The following is a 6,817-nucleotide window of genomic DNA, read 5'->3' as shown; positions in this document are numbered from 1 at the left end:
CCCCCGCCTCCAGCGCTGGGGCCGGCGACGCGCCACGCCTGGCGCCCCCAGGGCGGAACCCTTTCGTGCACGAGCTGCGGCTGAGCGCCCTGCAGAAGGCCCAGGTGGGTTCTGCCCGCGTCGCGGCCGCGCTCGCCCGGGGATGCGCCCGGGATGCGCTGGGAGGGGCGGGGAGCCGCCGCCTCTCTCTGCAGCCGCCTCAGAGCCCGCCGGGGTCCCGCCTGCACCGGCCCCGCACCCCGGCCTGGCGCCGGTTCCCGCCAGCCGAAGGCCCGGCGGTGGGCGGGGGTCTTGGAGCGGGCACCCTCCTCGGAGCCGCTCTGCTCGGCGCAGGGGCCGACGTTGGATCCGCGTGGCCTCGTGTGCCCGAACCGTAATGATCACCTGGGACAGCGATCTGGGGCCCCTGGGGTCAGCCGGCGGGAGCTTTGCCACATCCACATCTGCAGATGGTTTCCTGGTCGCGTACTGTGTTCTGCCTGTCAGCGACGCTCCCTCGGGGCGGCTGCGCCTGAAATCAACTTTATACAACCTGGTTCCCACGTGGGAGGGACCCGGTGTGCCGCGGCTGGGCGGTGCTGCGTGTCGGGCACAGTTACCCCCTGTTCCCGTGGCTTTCGCCGTGGGGTCTGGCACGTGGGACCTGCCAGGTCTGCAGGCAGAGCGGGCGCTCCCACCCTGGGGCCAGGCCTGCAATCCTGTGGTCGCTCACGGGACCATTCTCAGAGCCGCAGTGGTGAGCGAAGTTCACAGTTTCAGACCTCTGTGGGTCCTGCGGTTTACGGGGCAGAGTAGTATTTCCACCTGCCAGGAAGCGGCTTTGGGAGGAGATTGCGTTTTTAAAATGTGCAACTTATTTGACATCACATTCAGGGGAAAAGTTTGTGAAGTCGGTTAAAGTCACTTCCCCAAGCACCCGCTTTTCCTCAGAGCCTTTGATGGGTTGGTTATCAGCCATGGGAATGCAGTGGTAAAGTCTGGAGGGGGTGAAGGCAAGGTTGCCTCACGTCAGCCACTAGGTTTTGTCACCTTCCCTGCTTATCTGCAGTCAGATAGACATGGGACCAGGCAACTGCCTGCGGGGCTCTGCTGGAGCTTCTTCTATCTCCGTGGAGCCTCACTGCCCGGGGCTGTGCCTAACCACATGGGTTAGGGCACCATCACCCCTGCACCTAACCACCCCTCCACTTCTTTCCTCAGCCTCCACCCCACAGATGTAGCCTAACTTCTTGGGGCTTCCTCCCTCCTCCTGGATCTGCTGCCTTCCTGCCCCAAGGGAGCCCTGACCCCTTGCTGTAGATTTGGAGGCCCCGTTCAAGCCCAGCCCATCTTGGTCACCTTAAACAGCAACCCCTATTATTCTTGTCCATCCCAACCTGGTTCCTCAGTACATTCCCTGCTTGTCACTGTGCCTCTACCCCATCTTGGTAGGCCCCCGCCCCTATCCTAATTACCTTACCTACCCCTTTCTGCCATACTGCCCCCTCCCCCACAGACGGTGCTGCCTCTTCTCCTCAGTCTTGGTGAACCTCCTTCGCCCTACTGAGCTAACCCCTTGGTCCTTGTGCACTCATCCCTGCCACAGTTTTAGCTTAGGACATTTCCGGGGCCAGGTCTGTGTTACCCAAAAGCGTGAGCCCATGATGCTGCCTCAGAATTGTTGGTGTGTGTGACTACTCGGGTGCCTGTAGCCTGAGGCCAAGGAACGTCTTTAACTGCCCTCAAAGTGTTCTGTGAAGTTATGCCTTCCCCCAGCCTCTGCTCTGCAGAGCCCTTGCCCTTGTGAAGTCCTTTACAGAAAATTTCTACAGTAAGTGGCCTCTCCTTCAAGTCTAGGAGTTCTGCTTCCCCTTGAGGAGGGGAGTCCCTTAAGGCCAAAGCTCCGAAACAACTTTCCCAACTCCAAGTGGAACTAAACTGTCCTGGAGGGGCTGCTGTGTAGCTTTGGATTAAGGCCACTCAGGCCACCTCCGCCCCTGGCAGGCCATCTGTCTCTTAACTACACAGTTAGCAGGCAGCTTAAGCCTGTCCCTAGACCAAAAATAACACGACAAGATCTGCACACTGGGGTCTGACGCACCTGGTGTTTCCCCATTACAGTGAGGCTTCTGGATGAAAGGCAGGACTGCAAAGGTTTGGAGCTGTCAGCTGAAGCTCTTCACAGCCTTGTGCTCATTGGTGGTTTTCATCTCTCCCGGGGTTTTGGGGTGCTTTCCATGGACTCTGATGTGAGCACTGATGGATTTTCCCAATTCTGACATTTAACCAGCTGAGTTTACTTCCTAGACATCAGAGCCAGCTCCTGCTGCAGCCAGTTGTAGGTGAGTGGCAGGCTCAGAGGAGGCCTCAATCCACAACCCAGACTAATCCCAAAGACGGTGATGGTCAGATCGAATGGCAGACAAGTTCTACCCTAACTGTACAGAGCCGTGGGTGGAATTTGCCTAACCGTTAGGCTAGCTTTTCTTCCAATGCCTGAATTATGGACTGTCCCTGTGGCCTGGCTCTCGTGGGGGTGGTGATGTCAGAGCAGAGTCCTGACAGCACATTTCCTGCTGTTCTTCCTTTGGCCCCAGCCCCTAGGTCTGCAAGCACACACAAGGACAGCAGTACCTTCCCAGTTCCTGCTGCCCACTGTGCACCTGAAGGAGATTTAGCAAGGAGCAGATCAGTATCCAGCTCCTATTGCACCCCAACACACTGCATGGGTGTAGAAGGATGAATCATGCCCCCCAAAGGGGTATTCTACGATGTTATAGTCAACAGGCCCTGGGGAAGCACTGGACAGAGGAACTCCAGGGGGGATTTGTAGAAGGGAAGAAGACTATTGGAGAAGCTGACCTGGGCTGCATAGCACCCCTCCCTTCCCAGGATGCCTAGGAGTGGGGTGGGGGCACATGCTAGGTCTGAGATCCAGGCTTTCTGGGGGAACATGACTTCTGATAGTCCACCGCTGTTGGTGCCTGTGGATCTCTGGGAGACTCAAGGTTATTTTCCTATGTCTAGCCTTTAGGGTCACTGTTAGCTGCAGCCCTGAGAGGCAGGGGAGGGCCAGAACAGAGTCCCTGTGCCACAAGTAAGGGTATGCAGGCCCAGGTCCTAAGCTGTACCTATCTCACGGTGTGGTCTGGCTCAGTGCAGACATCTGCCTGACCTTACAGGGAGTCTTTCAACCAGCCTGTAGTCTTTATAAGTTGGGTAACTGAACAGTGGGATTGGATAGTCAGGGAAAGACCTTCACTCTCATAGCCGTCTAGAAGTTGGACTTTTAGTGAATGTTATTTGTGTGTACTTCCTTAACACATACATGTACACGGTTTTGTTTCTGGAAAGTGCAGTTCTGTGCAGTAGTTAATGCACGAAGCTTGTGTTAAGCCATTGTCATTGGTTTTCATTCCAACGTCAGATTATGAGAAACAGAAGGTGACTTTGCTATTGGCCTTGCTGACTTGGTTCTAAGGTTCGTGTGTGTGTGTGCGCACACACGTGCATGCACATCTGGTGTGTGCTTTGTCTCTGGTGTGTGTACACGCTGTATGTGCATGTATGTGAGGCCAGAGGTGGACATCCGGTGTTGTCCTCAGTCACCCTTCACCTTTATATTTTGAGACAAGGCCTCTCACCAAACTTGTAGCTCTCCAGTTCAGCCAGACTGGCCGGCTAGCAAGCCTCGGGCTCTGTCTACACTTCCCTGATGCTGAGATTATTAGCACCCGCTGCCATTTCTGGCTTTTACAGGGTGCTTAGTATTGAACTCGGGTCCTTCTGCCTTTACCGGCTGAGCCATCTGCCCTTCAGTGCTGTTTTTTAAACCCCGAGGCCCTCACCTCTGCAGCCTCAGTGTGAGCAGTGGCAGCTGGTTTTTGTCCCATCACATCTGTGCTCTGCACCCTTCTGCACCCTCAGCCTGGTCCCCACACAAAGCCTAGGTAGAGTGGCACTTTCCTTAGCACAGATGTGATGTCACACTTGAGAGCCTCCTCACCCTGGCCCCGGCTGCATCTCCCAGAGCCCAGTCAGGCACACACATTTGCAGGTGAAAACGTGATTCTGGCCTCTTACCTAGGGCTGATCTTGAGATTGCTGTGATGCCAGGGTCCGTATCTAGGGCCTGGCTCCCTGCTGGATGCAACTGGTGCCTCAGTTTCTGCAACACTCGCTCGGGTGTCAGTGCACCAGGAGGAGCATCACCTGGCGTCTTACACTGTTTTCTTTTTTCTGCTGTAATTTTCACTCCCCTCCTGTGCAAGCCTTTTGGACTGTAACCCTTTCTGTCTGCAAGGTGTCACTGAGTCAGCTGGCCCTTGACCTTCCGCTTTCATGAGTGGCAGCAGCCGTGAAGTGGGCTCAGGAATACGTAACCTAAGGAGAACTGGAGCAGCTCTCTGAAAGTCTCCTGGGAACCCCAAGTGAACCACCACCCCTTTAGGTCTATGCCAGTTTGATGTAGACAGGCATCATTAGCAGCTCCATAGACTGGCTCACAGTAGCTTAGAACTTGCAGGATGACATGGAGCCTGAGACCGTTCGTAGGCTGTTCCTGGATGGAGCTCTCCCTCGCAGCGTCTCTCTGTACTGACTCCATCTTTATTGCGAAATTACTGTCCCTGTCCACCTGCTTTTCATTTCAGTTTCCACCAACACTGGATCGGTGTAGTTTTCTGCAGTTGAATTATCTGTTTCTCTTTTTTCCATTTCGTGTGTATGTGTATGTGGTATGTTTTGGGGGGGGGGAGGCTGCATATATACATGCATTTCAGTACTCGTGGAGGTATGTGTGTCGCGTGCCCAGGTTGATGTTGGGTGTCGTCCTCAATAGTTTGACCTTATTCAGTAAGGCAGGGTCTCTGAGTGATACCCAGAGCTCACCAGTGTGGTGAGGCTAGTGTTCTGAAGATACCATGCCCATCTTAGGAGGCTAGAATTACAGGTGAGCTGCCATGTCCACCTGGGATTTGCTTGGATTCTAGGGATGGGAAAGCCAGGCTTCATGTGCGTGTGACAAGTGTTAACCACTGAGCTGTCTCCCCAGCCCAGGTTTCTTTACTTTAAAGATGAGGGACTTTGTGCCTGAAACAGTGGCCATCTAGACCAGCTGCAGAAGCCAGACTCCAGGACCTAGCTGGTCCCACATCCCCATCCCCCTGTGTGGCAGAGTGCCTACAAGCTCAGTGGAGTGTCAGCTAGTCTTCCACATCCAAGAAGGTGCTCTGGGCTTCCTTGCCCAGGCCTATCAGATCCAAACAAGCCTTCCATCAAATTTGATTCAAAGCCACATCCCCACCTTCCTGAGTCAGAGACCCAGGAGAATTCTTTCTGAATGGGGGCTCCCCCATCTTCTGGGTTCAGCCCCTTCATTGGACACAACCTACAAAGTCGTGTAACCAACCCACGCTAGGACAGTAGTCACCTTGCACCCAGTTCTGTGGGCCTATTGCAGCACGTTAAAGCATCCTTACCACCCCTGAGCTGGAGTTTCTGGTTGCCACTGTTCATGAACCCAGCTGTGAATTATTGTGGAAATCAGACCCTGGAGGGAATCGTCCGGTGCTGGATGTGTAACAATAGCATGATGCTTTACTCTGACAGCACCCACATCATATTATTCCATCACGGCAACTTTCTGATGAGTTAAAGCTAACCTGTGTGCCCATGGGCTTCTTCCATGTTGAGGTGTGCTGTCAGGACCTTGAGTAGAGGTGCTCACTGCAGCCCTGCCTTGGACATGTCCCAGGGGAGGAGCCATGGGGTAGGAGGCTGGCTTCTTTGCTGAACCTGCTTATTGCTGTTCAGCCATGTCCACGTTAGAGTCAGAGGTGTGATTGATTGATTTTCCCTGAAAAGTGATTTACCTCACACAAGCTTTTTTTTTTTTTTTTTTTGTCTTTTTGAGACAAGGTCTCCCTGTAGCCCCAGCTGTCCTGGAACTCACTATGTAGACCAGGCTGGCCTTGAACTCACAGAGATCCCCCTGCCTCTGCCTCCCAAGTGCTGGGATTAAAGGCATGCACCACCACGCCCGGCTTATACAAGCTTTAAAAAAAAAAAAAAAGAACTCAAATTAACTATTTTAACTACTCAGATGGACACAGCCAGGCCAACCCAAGATCTGGAAAGCAAGGACTGGATCTTGGGCATGTGGTGGAGAGGAGACCTTGTGCTGGCCTGTGCTCAGAGGTGACATCCTGCACGGCAGCACTGAGAGTGCCTACCGTTGGGCTCAGACTGGGTCAGGCAGCAAGTGCTGTACTTCAGGAGTCTCTTAACTGTATAGGCTCTTTGCACCTCCAGCTGCAGGGTGAGGGGATGGCTCCCATGACAGAGCAAACCCCAGGTCCACCTGTCTAGCAGGAAGTTTCTTGCCTGCAGGAAGGAGTCCTTGATCATTTTGCAGCATATTGATTGTTCTTATGACTTCCTCATAGGGCCCAGAAGTTCCTGAAAGCTCAGCCCCTCCCACTCTGGCACTGTCCTCCATCCCTTCCTTGTGGGGATGGTCAGCACCCCAAGACCATGCAGCTCCTGTAGTGAGGGAGGTGGGAGCCCACTCTCTTCCCTCACTCAGAGGAATTAGATCCCAGTTGCTTCAGTGGAGCAGCTGGCCTCAGGGACACAGCCTCTGTGCACACCCTTCCCTGACTAGCAGGAGCAAGCTAGGTGTACTAGGGAGCGCTCTGTGTCTGTGCGTGGCAGCGTGGGGCGGGTGCTGGTGGGGTCTTCCCCATCAAGGAGCTCAGGATTAGCTAGGGATGTGGATACTCAGGGGTGTGAGAGCTGCCCTCTTAACCCACAGCAGGCACATGAGCGCACCCCTGCC

At 54.4% G+C, this 6,817-nt stretch overlaps 1 protein-coding gene across 1 annotated transcript in view; it reads left to right on the top strand.

The window, feature by feature from the left end:
• Window positions 1–6: 6 nt before the first annotated feature.
• Window positions 7–6,817, top strand: part of Lpcat1 (lysophosphatidylcholine acyltransferase 1) — a 50,590-nt gene continuing 43,779 nt past the window's right edge. The window contains exon 1 of the mRNA XM_008852514.2: window positions 7–104. The gene's annotated coding sequence lies outside the window, so the exon portion shown is untranslated. The remainder of the gene's footprint in view (window positions 105–6,817) is intronic.

This window comes from Nannospalax galili, unplaced genomic scaffold, assembly GCF_000622305.1.
Source record: "Nannospalax galili isolate Female #2095 unplaced genomic scaffold, S.galili_v1.0 scaffold1146, whole genome shotgun sequence".
Classification (NCBI taxonomy): Eukaryota; Metazoa; Chordata; class Mammalia; order Rodentia; family Spalacidae; genus Nannospalax; species Nannospalax galili.
Note: the sequence above shows the minus strand (reverse complement) of the source record. Positions and strands in the feature narration are given on the sequence as shown.